General features: G+C 36.2%; 1 long non-coding RNA gene across 1 annotated transcript in view; it reads left to right on the top strand.

Annotated features, from left to right (window-relative positions):
• LOC149119738 (uncharacterized) overlaps positions 1–20,119 on the top strand; it is a 158,103-nt gene that overhangs the window by 81,772 nt on the left and 56,212 nt on the right. The window lies entirely within an intron of this gene.

Below are 20,119 nucleotides of genomic sequence, written 5' to 3'. Positions count from 1 at the left end.
ATAAAGATAAGAAATGCAGACAAAACTACTCAGAAATATAGATTGGAAGTCTAAGTGGAAAAAAACCTGAAATATTTGTAAATATAATCCAACCATAAATCAATTGAATAATGTGTAATGATAAATCCAGAAAGATTCTGGAATACAAATTTCAATATCGGGAATCTGATAAGGAAATACATAAAAAAAAATCAGCCTATGAGTAAGTTAAGGGGGGAAAACAAAGATCATTCTGGCAAATGCCAGTGAAATAATTTATAAATTCAACTTTCATTTCAACTTGATTGTTCCTTAAAAATATATGATCAGAATTAAAAGCTTTAGGCACATTGTAAAAAATAAAACATTAAAATTAATTTCATTAACAACATTGGGATGCTACTTTCTTCTCTGTCACACAAAGTTGTTTTATTCAAAAAAGTTTTACTTATTTGAAAGGCAGAGTGACAGAGAGGAAAGGATAGAGAGATTGAGAGAGAGAGAGAGAGAGAGAGAAAGCTTCCATCCGCTGGTTCAGTACCCAGTTAGCTGCAATGACCAAGGCTGAGCCAGGCAGAAGCCAAGTGCCAAGAAATACATACTGGTCTCCCTATGGGTGGCAGGGGTGCAAGGACTTGAACCACCTTCTGATGCCTGCCCAAGCACATTAGAAGGAAGCTGGATTGGAAGCATTGTAGCTAGGACTTGAACTGGCATGCTGACGTGAGATGCTGGAATCACAAACACAAGCTTAATCTGCTGTGTCACAATACTTGTCCCCATAAAATTGTTTGAAATCTGCTAGGTAATGGCTTTAGACAGGTTAAAAAATAAAAATTTGCACATTTTAATGAAAGTGACTGAAAAATTAACATACAATGTTCAATATGTTCATCAACAAAAATAAAATGTATATAAGCTTTCAAATATCAGACAAAAGGAGGACACCAAGGAATAGATTTCATAAGCAATGAATAAGCACTAAATGAAGGAAACTCCAATATAAAATTTAACTCAGAGAGATTAATAGAAAAAGACCTGAATAAAAGTAGAGAAGCATAATAAAGATGATACTTAAAGATACCAATTTTCTTTATGTTGATAAAGCAGAGATTAAAATGAAATATGCTTGACCCTTCATACTAATAACAATGGAAAAGCAAAAAGGAAAGAACGTGTTGTCAGGAAAGTGTGGGATGTGGGCATATTCGTGCAGAATGTTTCAAATGCAAATTGTTGCAGCTTTTTGGATGGACAATTAGCCTTGTGCTTAACAAATTAAATACATGACTCAAAGTAAAAGCCCAGTAGTAATCATTTCTTTTTTTTAGAATTTAAAGTTAATTCCAGGAGCAGGAGAAAGATGTTTGTTATTATTTAAGATTCATTTGAGAATACTATGTAGTGCTTTTGTAAAATACAGCCAATTAATTTCTTTTTTGTGTACCAGAAAGAAAGGCAGCTAATTGCAAAAATTAATGTACAAATTGTATGCTCCTTTCATGAGAACAAAAATGAATTTAAAAATATTGAGTGGGATTGTTTGTGTTCATGTGAATCTTGACACAATGATTCCAAATTTCATCTGGAAAAAAAACATGGAAGCACAGCCAGATGAATACTTGGCAAGAGGATATAATGGCAGAGAACTTGACATACCAGTTATTGAAAAACTATTTTAACACTATTGTAATTGAAATGATTTTATGGAGATATACATATAAAGCAATGTAACAGATTATATTTAGACAAATATGTAACCATATATCGCAATTTAGTACATAATGGTGGTAGCATTTTTAAGTCTTTGAGGAAAAGGTGGACTAATCAATAAATCATTTGGGGAAAACTAGACATCTACTTGGAACATTAACTGGAACAAGACCAAGTTGAGCTAATACTAATTTTACACTTACTAAGTTTCTCTCTAAATTCTCTGAATAGATTCTTTCCTTTTCAACCTGAACCTATGAATTACAGAGTGTAATTACCCTTTCCACAGATGAAGAAACAGGTTCTAAGAGGTTGTGATTTTCTCAAGGTCATTAGACTGTTAAGTGGTAGGGGTCAGATCTTAAATAAAAGTCTTTCTTACCATAAAGCCTAAGCAATAGCTTGATTACTCTCTCATACAAAAGCCCTCAAATAAATTCCTGACAGATTAAATATTTAAATGTTAAAATTAAATTACAGTTGAAGGAGTTATGTGGTAATGCCTTTATGAAGTTGACGTGGGCCATGCCTTTTTAAGCTATAAAAATTGATAAATATGATGGCACAAAAATGCAGTTTCTTTTTACCTGAAAATACTATAATGAAACTTAAAAGATACTCTTTAAGGAAGTATTTGTAATGCATTTGACAGACCAATTTCCTTAATATTCTAAGAGCTTGTATAAATCAAAATGGAAAACATGAACAATATTATTTAAAAATGGGCAAAGAACATGAACAGCCAATTAAAAATAAGAACTGAAATTGATTAAAAATGAAGATGTTCACCTTCACTAGCTATCAAAAATGCAGATTAAAATTAGATATTTCCAGCCTTCCTACTGATAATAAGGAAATACATTAACAACGATGTAAAAGCAAGATTCCAATAGTGGGGAAAGCTATGAGCTGTTTGTCTGTAACTTATTCCAACTTTTAGGAAAGGCAAGTAGCGTTGCGCCTCCATTTTTTAAATTAAATTTTCTCTGTCTCTTCAGTCATCTTGAAATAGCTCCTGAGATGATAGCAAAAAATGCAGAAAGGTGTATATACAGCCTGCAGCTTTGTTTTGAATAGGGAGTGTTTTGGTAACAAACCACCTAAATGCCAATCAAGAAATGAATAGCTTAGTAAAAGTATAGGCAAAAGCCATGAAAGAGATCACTCAGCAGTCATGAAAACGGTCATGTGATTGATCAAGAAAAGCAACTGACCATACACTGATGAGTGAAAAAAGTAAGATGCCAGATAGCATATATATTATGACCTTATTTGTGTAATAGTACATCTAAGTATGAGTGCATATGCATGCATATATATATATATAAATATGTATATAAAACTAAAAAAATCTTGACCTTCCTGTTCTCCCATTAAGGGACAACAGTAAAAGTCTATTTCCATGGAGCATCTCATTCAGAGAAACACAGGTCTATTACCTCAAATATTCAAAAAGGAGTTTTTCTCTTTGCTTTTTACTCTTACTAAGTGTCATAATGCAAAATACATTCATAATGTACAGCAAAGCTTACTAAATACCATCTCCTTCTCTTATTCTCTGTCTCGTTTTAGGTCTTCAGTACTTTTTCAGTAATGTAATTGAAAGTACAGCCTTAGAAATCTATGGTGCATACATTTAGCAACTCTAGAGAAAGGAACAAAGACTACACTCTCTAGGGTTTTTTTGTTTGTTTGTTTGTTTTCTTTTTTTATTTAAGGTAAACAAATTTCATTTGAATCATATATATAGATTTAGGAACATAGTGGTACTTCCCCCCCTACCCTCCCTCCTGCCCACACTGCCACCCTCCTCTTCCTTCCTCTCCTATCCTCTCTTAATTTTTACAATAATCTACTTTCAGTTTACTTTATACTCATAAGATTAACCCTACACTAAGTAAAGAGTTCAACAAATAGTAAGAAAAAAATAAAAACACTGTTCCTCAACAGTAGAGACAAGGGTTTTGAACAATCATCACATCTCAAAATGTAAGTTCCCCTCCTATATATAACACTTTTGGTACTCTGATAGTTACCACAGAACAGGAAAAAACATACAGTGTTTGCCTTTTTGGGACTGGCTAATTTCACTAAAGTATAATAGTTTCCAGTTTCATCCATTTTGTGCAAATGACAAGATTTCATTTTTTCCACTGCTGTGTAATATTCCATAGTCTATACCTATCACAATTTCTTTATCCAGTCATCAGTTGAGGGGCATCTGACTTGATTCCATATCTTAGCTACTGTGAATTGAGCTGCGATAACCATGACGGTGCAGATAACTCTTTCAAATGCTGTTTTCACTTCCCTAGGGTAAATTCCCAGGAGTGGGATTACTGGGTCATATGGTGTATAAAATAAAGATGAGGCCTTTGGGAAATGAGCAGGTTTGATTAGGTGATTAGTGTGGAGTCCCATGATTAAATCTTGATGGCTTTATAAGGAGAGAGATATCACAGATATATAGGGACATATAGACAGATACACTCTCTGTCTCTTACAGTGTAATGCCCTGTGTGACTTCAGGACTCTGCCATCAAGACTGCCATCACCAGAGAAGGGATCGATGGGCTCTATACTCTCATTTCCAGTGCCTTTTTCTGAGTTTCCGTAGACCAGACTCGTAATGAATTAACATGACATTTCCTTATTACTCAAAGCAGTGAGAAAGGGGTGGGATAGGGTGGAGGGAGGACAGTTAATAGAAAATAGGCCCTGTACAGATAAAGCTATAAAGGTAAATTCTAAAATAAATACATATATTGAGGGGCCAGCATTGTGGCATAATGGGTTAAGCCACCACCTATGACGCTGGCATCCCATATGGGTGCCGGTTTGAGTCCTGGCTGCTCTACATCTGATCCAGCTCCCTGCTCCCTGTTGGCCTGGGAAGGCATTGGATGATAGTCCAAGTGCTTGGGCCCCTGCACCCACTTGAGACACATGAAAATGTTCTTTTCTCTTGGCTTCCGCCTGGCCTAGCCCTGGCCATTGCACCCATCTGGGGAGTGAAAGAGTGGATGGAAGAACGAACTCTCTCTCTCTCTCTCTCTCTCTCTCTTTCTGTTTCTCTCAGTCTCTGTCTTTGTGTGTGTGTGTGTGTGTGTATTTCCCTCTCTCTCCATAAATCTGCCTTTCTAATAAACAAATAAATCTTTAAAAAATATATTTTAACCAAAGATTCCTGTTCATTTTCCAAGGAAAAATAGGTTAATCTGGGCACACTACCAGGTTCTCCAATTTACAATTTTCTTAATAGAACTGATTCTGTACCATTAGGCTAAAGCTAGTAATTTCCCATAAGGTTTTCATATATATTGAAATGATTTGTATTATGTTAAGGATTCATATAGAATTGTTCAAATTCTACGTGAACATTTTTACATACCTTTAGATGAGGTCATATTTTCCCACCTTCAGCACTAGTGATAATTTTGGTTGGAATATTATTTTCCCTTATTGCAGAGGGAATGATCTGTGCACCATTAGAATCATTAGCAGTATAGGTGCTTTCTGCCCATTACATGTTACTGGAACCTTTCCTGTCCTCCCTCAACCCAACTTATGACAACAAAAACATCTCAAAATATTATCTAATGTGTTACACTGAGCAAAATTACACCTCTTGTGAACCACCGGGATTGACAGAGATCTTTTTGTGAGGCATAAAATTGTACATAAAGACAGCTATACACACACATATACATCTATCTATATATAATTTTATATCATTTATTAAATTTTGTTTCTTTTATATATATATATATTTTGACAGGCAGAGTTAGACAGTGAGAGAGAGAGAAAGAGAGAGACAGAGAGAAAGGTTTTCCTTTCCATTGGTTCACCCCCCAAATGGCTGCTACTGCTGGCGCGCTGTGCCGATCCGAAGCCAGAAGCCAGGTGCTTCTCCTGGTCTCCCATGCGGGTGCAGGGCCCAAGCACTTGGGCCTTCCTCCACTGCCTTCCTGGGCCACAGTAGAGAGCTGGACTGGAAGAGGAGCAACCGGGACAGAATCTGGCACCCCAAACGGACTAGAACCTAGGGTGCTGGCACCGCAGGCAGAGGATTAGCCAAGTGAGCCACGGCACCGGCCTAAATTTTATTTCTAAAATGTGAAATAACAAAAGTGGATCATATAATTTTAAGTACAACAATTTTATGTAATGTAAATACACATTTTTATGATTCACAAAATGCTGATTAGATAAAAAATCACAAAATGTTATGAGAAAACAATAATGATAAAAATGATATACAAAACTGAAAAAATGCAATTATTAGAGGTGAAGAATTGACAGAGTCTAGCCAAAATCTAATTGGAAATATTCTACAGGACAAATGGAGGGCCTCTCAATTTTATATTTTAATAATTTATTATTTCTTTTTTCAATGCAGAATATGTTTAAACCCAAACTGGAATTGTTTCTGTATAATTCTAGACCGATGCAATGAAAAAAGAGAATTTCATAAAGTCTCTGGTGAATTCACCATCTGCCTATGCCCTCTGAATATTTTCCATGACGACTCACTGAACAAGTGAAGTGGAAGGCATAACTGAATAGAAAGAAACAATGAGAATATAAAATAAAGAGTACACAAACATCTGAAACATTTGGTGATTTAGAAGCCCATACTGCAAGCTTGCTTAGAGGGGAATTTGTCAATGTGCCCAAAGCTTCCTCTTGTTTTCAAAAGAACTTCCCACTGTGATGAAAACGTTGATGATGGATTGACATTAGAATCATCTTCACACTGGGAGCTGCTAGAATTAAACAACAGCCAAAATTTCCCATTGGTGCAACTGACCAGGTCGTACATGAGAAAAACTCAAAGCTCACAGACCCTAAGTTAACTCTTAGTTCAAGTGCTGGTGCTAACTATGGTTTCCATGATGCTTTTCTGGGACAGTTGCAGAACCCAATCAAATACCTCTAATAGGCCACCTGTCCGTCCACCATCTGCAGAAATTCACAAGAACTCTTGATTCCTGCCTGTTGCCTATCCTTGTATAATATTCTCCCACATGCAAGTAGTCATATTGAAGATTCCTGTGTATTTCATAAAAGTTATTTTTGATAACTTAAAATGTAATCTGATATAGATTTTGATGCACACCAAGATACTGGCTGGGGTTCTGGGTGTTATATACAGATAGTTCATATGTTAAATTTGGATTACAATTAAAACACAGATAATATAATATGATAATAAATTTACCCTATATTATAACTATTAAGTAACTTTTACTCATTAACATTTTCTTTCTTTGTATCTCATTCATGTGTAGTCATGTACTTAAAGAGCCAGTACAGGCTCTCAAAAGCTGAAGCCAAAACCTATTTCAATCATTTCTCCAAATTATAAATTTAATTTAGATTTTTTTTGAAGATTGATTTATTTATTTGAAAGTCAGAATTACAGAGAAAGAGAAGAGGAGAGAGATATCTCCATCCGCTGGTTTGCTCCCCAGGTGGCTGCAAGGACCAGGGATAGAGTAGGCCGAAGCCAGGAGCCAAGAGCTTCAACTGGGTCTCCTACATGGATGACAAGGAGCCAGACACTTGGGCCATTTTCTGCTGCTTTTCCCAGGCCATTGGCAGGGAGCCGAATCAGAAGTGAAGCAGCTGGCACTCTAACCTGAGGCCTTATGGGATGCTGGTTCGGCAGCCTGTGTCTTTACCCGCTAAGCCACAACGCCAGCTCCTCAATCTAGATTTTTTAAGAACAGATTGAATCACATAGGTAAACTCTGACGCAATAAAGAAAAATCTTTACACTGGTCATATACAAAATTAATTCTTGATATATTGTTTCAAACAGGAAAGATGTCGAATCGAAGCACAAAATTCTTCATTGTTATGTAGATCAGTGTCACCAAACTAATTCCCTTGATTCAAATCCAGGTCATAGCATATTTTTGCAAATGGACTTTTGGGGAAGACAATGCCAATATATCTGCATACTTTCCACAACTGCTTTTGTTCTTTGAAGACAGAAATGAATAGTTGTGGTGGCAGAAACATTGTCCCCTGCAAAGCCTAAAATATTTACTATCTGGCCTTTTGTAGAAAATTATTTCCAACTACTGTCATAGACTATCATGAAGAAGGATTTGTAGAAATAATTCAGTCTTCTTAAGGCAGGGAAAAATGAGCCCTAGAGGAAGTACATGGCTTGTCCAAAGTCATATAGATTATTAACAGCAAATTCACTGCTAGAAACAGGTTTCCTGATGTCCTTTGGGAGAAATGAATACCGCCTCCAAGAATTCTAACATACAGAGTTATCTGGAGTTCATATATCAGCCTAGGGGACATCACAAAGGTTTTTAGCTTTTAGATAAAGGAGCAAAAATACAGACCTGTAAAATAATTCTCCCTTAGTTTTTTTTTTTTTCCTAGAGATTAGATGAGACCACATAAGAATGTGTATAGCCCAGCACCAACTAAATTTCCTTTCTGTCTTCTTTTTTTTTCAAATGAGGTAGCTGAGGTCTAACAAGTATAGGAGCTTTTTTTGAAGCCATAAATGGAATGAGAATTAAGGGAAGCATTCACCGTAGGATTTAAGATCCCAAGTGCAGTCTTCACTCTGCATTACCAAGTGAAAAATGACCAAATCACAGAAACAATTTAAGTGCCCATAAATGGGTGAATGGATAAAAAAATATGGTATATATACATAACAGAATACTAGCTAGCCATGAAAACGTAGAATACTGTAATTTACCACAGTATGGATGGAAGTGGAAGCCACCAGTTAAGTTATTTAGTTACTTAAATAATTATTTAACTAGCTATTTAACTAATCACAGCAAGACAAGTATCACATGATGTAACTTTTTTAATTATTGGTATATTTATTTGAGAAGTAGAATTACAGACAGAGAGAGGGAGAGACAGAGAGAAAGTCTTCCATCCCACTGGCTCACTACCTAGATGGCCACAACAGCCGGAGCTGAGTCGATCCAAAGCCCAGAGCCAGGAGCTTCTTCCAGGTATCCCATGCAGATGCAGGGTCCTAAGCACTTGAATCATCTTCTACAGTTGAATTGGAAGAGGAACAGCCAGGATATGAATCAGGGCCCGTATGGGATGCTGGTGTCGCAGGTAGGGGCTTAGTCCACTATGCCACAGCACTGGCTCCCATATTATCTACCCTATATGTGGAACCTAAATAAGTTGGGCTCATAGAAGTTGTAGAATGGTGGTTACCACAGACTGGCGAGAGTAGGTGGGTGGGAGGGAAATTTTGATTTTTGATACTCAGTTATAGTTAGGAGAAATAAGTTCTAGTGTTCCATTACACTGAAGGATGACCATAGATAACATCAATGTACTGCATATTTCTTTTAAAAATTAGAAGAAAGATATTTGACTGTAAACACCATAAAGAAATAACTGATGACACAGAGAAGTTTATTCAGATTTGGACATTACACATTATGCATGTATCCAAACATCACAACATACCCCCCTCCAAATATGCCCAAACATATGTGTCAGTTAAAAATAAAAAAATGAAATGAAACAAGTAAATATAGATCACTAAGACTTATGCACTAGTTTGGGGAAACTGTTTTCTTTTTCCTGCTTAAGAATGATCCCTTCACTTGGATTGTGAAAAGCCATCTATCTCCCTCTTACATTGAAATGTGCGTGGTAAAAACAGTAAGTAGACATATGCCCACATGATGGTCAGTTAACGGCGGGCATCTACTTTTCTATGCTCTGTGCTTGTTGTAGTTTCTAAGCAAAATTAATTATTCTGTCTGGAAACAACAAGGGGACAGTCAGAAGGAACAGGAGGCCTAAATGAAACAAATACCACATGGAAATAATTAAGAAATTAAGTTTTCCTGCATTCTCATGATTCTCACCAAGGATCTTGCCTTCTAAGCCTGCATACCCTTCTAGGGAATTGCATGCAGTTTAAAATGATGGATCAGTATGTACACATGTGGGCTACGGCTTAAATGTAGATGGCATGAAAATGAACAAAGATTATACCACACATAACCAATGGAGAGAGAGTCAGGTGCAAAATTAAATAAAAATTAAGCTACAGAGGATGACCATCTTTGAAGATATTAGCACAGTAGGAATGGCACCTTAAGTCCTTTCTAGAACAACATGGCCATAGGAGGAGTGATAAGCCAACAGATATTAAAGAGGTAAAACCAACAAGTTGTTATTTATGGATAGATAGACAGTAGAGAAGTAGAAAGAAAAGTTCATGATAACCATATTAGTTTCCTGTCACTGCTGTGACAAATTACCATAAAGATGGTGGCTTAAACATACAAAAATATATTACCTCATAGTTCTGGAGGTTACACATTTTAAATGGATTCCACTGGGAAAAATTCAAAGTATATAATGTTATATTCCTTTAATGAGCTCTAGGAGAGAATTCGTTTCTTTTCTACCTTCCAGGAGTCATCCACATTCCTTGACTCATAGTCACATTCTTCCTTCTTCAGGTCAGCCATTTCTGCAGTTACCTCTTCTTCTTTCTCTTTCAAGGACTTCTTTTATTACTTTGGGAATGACCAAATAGTCTATCTGCTGATTAAGAATCTTAATCCTCTCTGTAAGCTTAATACCTCTTTACATTATAATGTAACGTATTTACCAATTAGAGCATAGACATCTACAGGGAGGGGACCATTAATCCCTCTACCACAGCAATTTGTCAAATTCCTCTTTGGGATGCTGAAATATTATTGATGCTTAAAAATATGCAACTAATGTTTAATAAGTCCAGAGTCCTAGTAAAGCGCTATAAGGCTGTCTATGAAGTTGAGGACTATAGCCATGGAGGGACACCAAATTGTCTTTTAATAATGGTTCTTCAGTTTGCTTTGTTAAGTTATAAAAAATGTATTTCACTGTCTCACTTTCCTCGTCTGCAAAACGTGAAAAACAGTTATATCCAACAAATAAGTTTATAGTTAAGATTAAATAAGATAATGATGATAAAGTACATAGCATAGTGCCTGACTCAACAATGCTAGGTACTAATTAGCACTGAATATGCATATAGATGAAGGAAAGTTGAATTTCTAATTTTGGGCATATTGATTGGAGTTGTTTGAAAGGCATCCAGTCACAATTATATCCCTAGTATATTCTTTCTCATTCTCTTAAAAGACCATATCATGCTTGATCTTCTTGCCTCTAACTTCTAACACTTCATTGCCAATACTCACACTGCAGAATGCAGAAAAACTCAGAACATCCCTAAACTCCCACTTTTTCATTTATACAGTTACCTGTGTCTGTGGCTGTGCTTTCTAGCTTCTTTCTTGATCCTATGGAAGAATTTCCATGCTTCTGGCTAAGTATATACCCTCTATGACTTGTGTATGAGATCCTATCCCTTTTGTCTATTCAAACAATTTCCACTCTTTCCCCTTGTGTCATCAAGTTGCTCCCTCTCTCCCGGATCATTGCCTTCAGCATGCAAACATTTCAACACTGCTCTCAAAATTAAAAAAAAAAAGAACCTCTGACACTACACTTTCTTCTTCATTTTACAGCAAAGTTGTTTGAAATGGTTGTCTGCATTCTTGTCAGAAATTTATCTTTTCTTATTTTCTCTTGAACTATTCAAAGAAGGTTTTGGCTCCACCACTCCACTGAAATTGCTCTTGTCCCAGGTTACCAAATGACAGTCATATTGCTAGATACAGTGATTATTTCTGTCTTAATCTCATTTGGCCCATTATCAAGATTTGACATGGTTAATCACTTCTGTCTAAACACCAGCAAGTAGAATTTTAACAAGCATCACAAAATCAACGCATCCAGAATTGAGCTCCTGACAATTTTATCCGACCTGTTTCTCCATAGTCTTTCTTGTATCATTGAGTGGAAACTCTATTTGTCTTCTTGTTCTGGAAAACAACCTTTGCATAATCCTTGATTGCACTTTTCCTTTCAATGGCAAGAATCCAATGGCTTGTCTACTCCTATTCCCATCCTCTACAGTCTAGTCTCAGTATACACATCTTTGGCCATTCTCTTAAATCCTACTAAATCATTAGTTTATTTCCTTTCTTAAATCATTATATTATTTCCTTTCTTAAAATCCAATCAAAACCTTTCTATCTCACTAGGACTAAAATTCAGAATGTAATGTCCCACAGATCAAATTTCAGAAGCCTGCTGGCAAATGCTAATCAACTGCTTCTACAGAAAAAAGTATGTGAGTGCATGTGATGGAACAAAGACGTAAGCCTCAGTCATTCTTGCTCATTGCCCAAAAGATAGATAAACACTGGAATTTATTCCTTGCTCTTGAATCTCAGTTGTGTCTCACACCCTATTACCTTCATACCCCTACCCCCAGGACCATCTGAAAGACCAGTTCCAGGAATTCACCCCTGCCTGCTTGCTGCCCCCTTCCCCCACCCGCATCCCTAGCACTCCTAAGATATAAAAAGGCCGGCCCCTGGGGGTATGGCCTTCTGCCGCATGTTCCATGAATGTGCACACAGGCAATTGGTTACTCACCTCTACAAATTTATTTTCTCTGAATAAATTGGGTCTGGCTGTAAATTTGTACACTACCTCCTTTCTATTCTGTGCCTCTTTTCTTAACATTTTGGTGTCCCGTTTAAGGATGCACCAATCTGCAACTCTTTTCCTAACAGTATGCACACACATACCCATACACACATTTATATTTAGTATAACGTTTAATGATTTGAAGGATTACTAGCACAAAATTTGTAAATATTAATAAAATATATGACATTATTGTAATAGATTCCATATAATTAATTGACTCTTCTAAAATGCTTTCCTTGATATTTGCCAAACTCTTGTAACCACAGCCAAATTATGGCTGAAGTTGATGAATATGCTTAGTTCCAGCATAAATGGTAGTTAACATTTTCATTTATGTTAACAAATAAAATCAAGTTAAATATGAAGACATATGCTGGAACTTCAACAGTTCATCATGAAGGGAATGATTTCTTCACTTGGCCATATAGTAATTTTCAAATGTTAGAAATGCAATATGCAGAGTTACAACACTCTTTTAAGTTTAATATACATTGGTAACACTTCTTTCACATTCTAAAGTCTAGACAGCCTATAAAAACATAAATTGAGCACTTATGTGAAATATTTTCAAGTGTACACAGTGTAAATATCTCCAGCACATTTGATTTCAGTGTGATGTCGCTAAATGCAGACAATAATAAATGTTCCTTATACTCCATTATATAGTATTTCTGTCATGCAGATACAATCAACCTATAACACTTGAAGTTATAGTCACAAATTATAAGACACATATTCAAGGGCATTCGTCTGGAGAGAAGGTAAGCTTCTCCATGAAAAAACAATGGTAGCAAGATGGTACTTAGATGTTGTCTATCCCATTGCAAAGTGCCAGAACCAAGCTAAGAAGTGCTCTTTACTTTTATGAAGAAGCTTGTTCGTTAGGGATATGAGAATATGCACAGGTAGAACTTAGTTTACATATTTATAATTAAACTTAACTATTTTTCCCAATCCTTCAATAAAGTTTTGTTAAATTTTCTATCACAGTCTCATTTAACACTGTAGGGAACTGCCTGTGGAAAAATGCACAAGGTACTAGACAGCTGAGCAGTAGAAACAAAGATAGGAGATAGCATTAAGCAAATAGCAACCTGGAATCAGATATCTGGTTGAGAAAGACAACAAGAGCAAGCTGGATGTGTGGAATACGGACAGACTTCTTTGGGATTTCTACAGATGCATGAGGAGAGGAACTCAGTAGAAAGATAGGATTACTTATTGTTGAATAGGATGAGAGCTTGAACTTTGGATTTTAAAGTTTAAAAGTAAAGTTCTCCACTAATGATGAGAGAACCCAGTTACATAGTTGAAATGAAGAAGAAAATGTCAGCATGTTAAAAATAACAAAAAGAGAAATCATATGATTATCTCAATGATGTTGAAAATATATTTTATTAACATATACTGTATGCTTATAAAGTGATGTATACACTCAGTATAGTTAATAAGAGACTACATTAAAATGAGGTAAAAGTAGTACTCAGGAAAGAACAATGATTAGAAAACTATCTCTATCTATCCATGTTAAATACAAAACAACCGTGTGTCTCTACATCCCTAGAGTACAATAATTTAGAAAGATTAGATTGTCTCTAAATCATTCAAAGGGTGTTATCAACAGAGTGGATACAACTGATAGAATGGGAGAAAATGTTTGCAAAGTCTTCCTCTGACAAAGCATTAATATCAAGAATATGTAATTCTAAAAACTCAGCAATCAAAAATTTAAAAATTCAGTTAAGAAATGAGCAGAGAAAGTGTACATTTGATGTAGAAGTTAAGATGTCACTTGGGACACTGATTTCCCATATTGGAGAGCCTGAGTTCAAGTCTTGTCTACACTCTCTATTCCAGTTTCCTGCTAACAAGTATCCTAAGAAGCAGCAGGCGATGGCTTGGGTCCCTGTCACTTATGTGGAAGACCCAGACTGAATTCCTGCTCTTTGCTTCCACCTGTCCCAACCACAGCTTTTGGGGGGATTTGAGTAGTAAAACAGCAGATGAGAGATCTTTCTCTCTCTCTGCCTTTTTTTCCCTCTGCCTTTCAAACAAATACAATATAAATAAAGGCAAAATTTGTTTTAAAAAGAAAAGGGCATAGGATTTAAATGGACATTTCTCAAAAGAAGAAATACAAATAGCCAACAAATATATGAAGAAATTCACAGTATCAGTAGCAACCAATGAAATGCAAACCAAAACCACAATGAGATATCATTTCATTCAATAGAATGCACTTTATTATAAACACAAAAAATAAATAATGCTGACAAATTCTGAGAAATGAAAATGCCTAGAAATTGTGGTTGGTAATGCAAATTAGTGCAGCTATTATGGACAACTGTATAGAAGTTCCTCAAAAAAGCTAAAAATAATTTCCCTTATCACCCAGCTATCCCACTTCTGGATATGTATTCAAAGAAAGTGAAATCAGCATGTGAAACAGATGGCTACACTCTCATGAGCATCACATCACTATTCACAATAGTCAAGATATGAAATAAATCTATGTTTTCATTGATTGGATTAATTAAATATTGATGAATTTCAATGAATGGATAAAAATAGTGTAGTATACATAAACAATGAAATATCATTCAGGTATGAAAAAGGATGAAATCTTGACATTACAGCAAGATAGATGGAATTCGAAATCAGTAGGTAAAGTAAAATAAGCCCAATAGAAAAAAAAAAACGTACTGGACATCTTCTCTCATATGTAGAAAGTTTTAAAAATGATCATCTACATTAAAATAGTGATTACTACACACTTGGAATAAGGAAGGAGGGCTAAAGGGAGGTTGAATACTGGGTACTGAATCACAGTTAGGTCAAAGTAATCGGTCTGTTATTCCACAGCACAGTAACATAACTATAGGTTTCAATAAGGTACTGTGCACTATACAAAGAACAGGAAGAGAGGTGGTGGTAGGCTCCAAATATGGAGACAGGCCAGGGAGGCCCAGATGGTAATTGTCTGATTCATCAGTTTACACTGCATGCATCTGTTCAAATATTGCACTGTGACCTCTAAGGTATACAACTATTACTTGTTAATAAAAATGTTTAAAATAAAATAAGGAAACATATTTTAATACTTTTTATTAATAAAATAAATAGTAAAATAAAAATCAATTTCCAGAAGGACAGTCTGATAACTAAAATAGTAGTATGAGGGTAGGTGTTATCAGGATGCCCATATGAGAGAACCTGAGTTGAGTAACTGGCTCCAGCTCCCGACTCCAGCTTCTTGCTAATGTGGACTCTGGGAAGCAGTAGAGATGGCTCAGGTAATTGGGCTCCTGCCATCCACATGGGAGACCCAGACAGGGTTCCTGGCTTCTAACCAGTCTTCACCATTGCAGGCATTTGAGGAGTGAGCCAGTAAATTAGAGCTCGCTCTCTTTTACTTTCTGTCTTTCTGCCTCTCTGCCTCTCAAAAACACAAAAAAAATAGTGCTATGAGATGATCTTCTCCATAGAACATAAAAATCAGAAGCTATGGGGCCAGCGTTGTAGTGTACAAGGTAAATCCACTGCCTATGATGCCGGCATTCCATATGGGCACTAGTGTCCCAGCTGTTCTGCTTCTGATCCAGCTCCCTGCTAATGAGCCTAGGAAAGCAGTGGAAGATGGCCCAAGTCCTTGGGCCCCTGCATCCAAGTGGGAGACCCGGAAGAAGCTCCTGGCTCCTGGCTTCATCATGGCCAAGTCCCAATCATTGCAGACATTGGGGAAGTGAATGAGTGGGTGGAAGATCTCTCTCAATCTCTCCGTCTCTCTTGCTCTCTGTAACTTTGCCTTTCACATAAATAAACAAATCTTTTTTAAAAAAAATGAGAAGCTATATAAAACTAATAAAAGAAAAAATACAAATTTAGCCACATATACTCTATATGATATGAAATGTGTAATTAGTATATTGTATATAATGGTTATAGTGTATTTTATACATTATAATATATACAGATGCTGTTTGATTAATTTATATATTAAATATATGTTTTATACAGCATATTGCATATACCTAGATTTACATGTTTCCCTCTCTTTTGTTAGCCTTTCTTTTGTAACTTCTGAGATTATAGCTGATATGTGATTTTTTGATTTGAAATATTTGTTCATAAAAATATACAAAAAATTTAAATACCTGTGATAGTAATACATATATAAATACATATATAAAAATACATATATAAAACACAGCAAATGGTCAATGTTTTTAACGCTGTGCATTCAGAGATTTCAAAAATTAAATAAATAGGGATTGGGCTGTGATGTAGCAGTTAAAGCTGCCACTTGCAGTGCTGGCATCCCATATGGGGGCACTTCGAGTCCTGGTGGCTCTATTTCTGATCCAGCTCTCTGCTATGACCTGAAAAAGCAGTAGAAGATGGCTCAAGTCCTTGGGATCCTGCACCTGTGTGGGAGACCCGGAGGAAGCTCCTGACTCGTGGCGTTGCATCAGCACAGCTCCAGCTATTGTGGCCATTTGGGGAATGATTCAGCAGATGGAAGAGCTCTCTCTCTCTCTCTGCTTCTGCCTCTATGTAACTTTGCCTTTCAAATAAATAAATAAATCTTTAAAAATTAAATAAATAAAAAGCTTATTCTAATAGAAAACATAAAAATGATGAATCCACATCACCACCTCTGGTCCCTTCCATGCTCCCCTCAGGTCTCTTTTGCTCATCAGTCCTCGCAAACTCACCCTCGCATAGACACACACACACACACACCCCTGAGGGCAACATTATCCTGATTCTGGCAATTTATATTATTTTTACTTGATTTTGATTTATACAAACAGAATCATACACCATGTGCTTTTCTGTTTTCTTTTGCTCAACCAATTAAATTAGGTCTTTCTATTTATATTTCAGCATTGCTGTAGTTTGAATGTGCCCACTCCAAAATTCAGATGTGACAAATGTGATATATTAAAAGGTGGGCTGTTCAAGAGGTATTTAATTCATGATGACTTCACTCTCTTCAATGGTGTTTGGTACCCTTGTAAAAGAATTTGACAGAGGGGCCGGCGCCGTGGCTCACTTGGTTAATCCTCCGCGCTGGTATCCCATATGGGCACCGGTTCTAGTCCCGGCTGCTCCTCTTCCAGGCCAGCTCTCTGCTGTGGCCTGGGAGTGCAGTGGAGGATGGCCCAAGTGCTTGGGCCCTGCACCTGCATGGGAGACCAGGAAAAGCACCTGGCTCCTGGCTTCCATTTGGGGTGTGAACCAACGGAAGGAAGACTTTTCTCTCTGTCTCTCTCTCTCTAACTCTGCCTGTCAAATAAAAAAAAAAAAGAATTTGACAGAGTGAATTTGTTCATTCTTGCCTTTACACCTTCTAGCATTTGAGGACATAAGAAAAATCCCTCATTAGATTGTACACCTTGATCTTGCACTTTCCAGACTCCAGAACTGTGAGAAATAAATAACCATTCTTGTATCATAGCAGCAAAAATGGAGTAAGATAATAATGTGAAAGAGAACTTCGGATTGCAAATAGCAATTTACACTTTTGCCTTGTGCAATGTCCTTTCTAAATCAGTAGCTCATGACATAACTTCTTTTTATGAAATATCAGAATTATGTAGTTTCTAGTCATTTCTTCAGCAAATCATTATAAACTGATAAATTAAATGGTACTGCTAATAATGTAGTAACACTAGTAATAATGAAAATAATGAATATACAATAAAGTCTTAAAGAGGAAAATGGCAGTCTGTGGAAAATTAATTTAACTTTATGAATTAGAATCCAAGTACAGATAAATTATTTACTTGGCAGCTATAGTTTGCAATCATCTGCAATATATTAAGCATTTATCTGTTATTTACTAAGTGTTTTACATATGTTTTCCCATTTTTTAACTTCACGGTAGGCCTATGAATGAATGTTATTCCCTTCATACAAGTAAGAAAACCAGGGCACTGAGAGATTTTCAGTCCAAGATGGCTGATATAATAGAGATTCCAGTATTGTCTAAATTCAAAGCCTGAGCTATTTCTACTCTAATGCTTACTGTTAGCTATGTCAGTAAATTTTGTTGTTTCATTTAGTTTTAAGTTCAGACAGTTAGCATCTGATTTTCATTCAGAGTGTGGTCAGCCCAGGGATCATTGAGCAGTAACAAAAAATGATTACCGGGAAGCCCTGCTTATACCTTGCTTGTTTCACTTGTCTCAGCAACACACTTATTAATTATGTAGCCATTACTACTGAGAATGCAATTTGGATTTCTTAAGAAGCCTAGAATAATGGAAACTAAATGCATTGGTTTTTCAGTTAGGTTTGGCAAACGAAAATAAACTCAAAATTGTTGCATTGTCCTCTCATATCATCAAAAATATCCATTAAGGCCCATCTCTCTTAATCTTGGAAGAATCAAAACACATTTTCATGCTTTGTCCTGCTTCTTAGAAAATAGACATGTAGTCTCTAAAGCGTGAGTGATGTTTGCCTGTCTGATACTGAGAAGCAATCTATCACGCAAACACCGCATATCATCACCAGTAAAAGCACATCTTGCCTTAAGACAGTGGAGCTTGTGAAATTCCACTTACTACACTGATAGGTAGTGTCAATATTTTTGTAACTGTGGGAGATTTCATGTCTTTCTGGTGAGTTTTATGACATTTAATAAATGAGAGTGGTGGTATCATTTGAGTGAGAACTCTCTAGGTATGGGAATCCAAATATATTCTAAGTGAACACCAAATGAAAACTACATAAACAGCAGTGTTTCTCAGTGTCTGGTATAAGGATTCCTAGCCTCAGAATTGCTGGGCCTGTTGGGTAAATATGAAGAATTCTGGCCTATAGAACTGGGATGTATAGGTGAGACAAAGGAATCCCCATGATTAAGTAGCTCTCTCAAGACTAGAGCAAGGTTTATGAATCATGGAACTACTGACATTTGGAGTTTGAGAATTCTTTGTTGTGGGAGTTAACCAATGCATTAAAGCAAGTTTACTAGTATCCCTTGTCTTTCCTCAATAGATGCCAGTAGGAAAACTCCTGTATATGAATTGTGGCAATCAAAAACATCTCCAGATATTTCCAAATGCCCCTGAATGGGGGACAATATCACCTCTAGTTGATAATTATTTTTCTAGAGCAAGGATGTCTACAGTTAGGCAGCTAAAAGAGTCATGGCAGATAAGCGACTAGTGAAGTGATCTGCTTTCTTTGAAGACTGAATAAACCCAGGCAACTGTCAATTAAGTAGCATCAGAGAAAGAACATGCTCCGCATAAGCAAAGACAATGACACATGTACTGTCTATTCCAATACTCAGCAATATGTATCGTGTGCCTCTTAATAAAATGCTGCTTTCCTTCTGAAGTGGTTTTATAATTCAAGGGTTAAGCCCTTGCAGGAGTGTGATCTAATGGAAGAGTAGAAAGTGTAGGATGTGATGGAGCTGCTCCATTGTTGGTGCCTCTGCCTAAAGAGTTCCACCTTAACCTTGTGGTTATTTCGCTTTGACACACTGCCCTGACTTGAAGACAAGTTCATGCTTCACAGTCAGAAATTTTAACTGACCATTTCTTTGAAACACATCCAAACAATAGTCAGTTCCTTAAATTATTAGAAATGTATTTGGAGTAATATAAGATAACATGTTTTAATGTGTTTATTTTTTCTGGAAAAAAGATCCTTTTATTAGATGTTATAAATGAGTCTCAGAAAATATTTAGTGACACAGAGAAATATTTCATGGAATCCTTATTCTGATGCCTTAAAATGCTTATCACATTGCCTGGCTCATAGCAAGTGCTCAAGAATAAGATCTTATATTTTGCCAAAAAAAAAAAAAATGGATGCAACTGGAAACCAT

The sequence above is a fragment of the Oryctolagus cuniculus genome, chromosome X, assembly GCF_051225735.1.
Source record: "Oryctolagus cuniculus isolate XC-2025 breed Fujian yellow rabbit chromosome X, ASM5122573v1, whole genome shotgun sequence".
Lineage (NCBI taxonomy): Eukaryota > Metazoa > Chordata > Mammalia > Lagomorpha > Leporidae > Oryctolagus > Oryctolagus cuniculus.
This window is presented reverse-complemented; position numbering and strand designations above follow the sequence as displayed.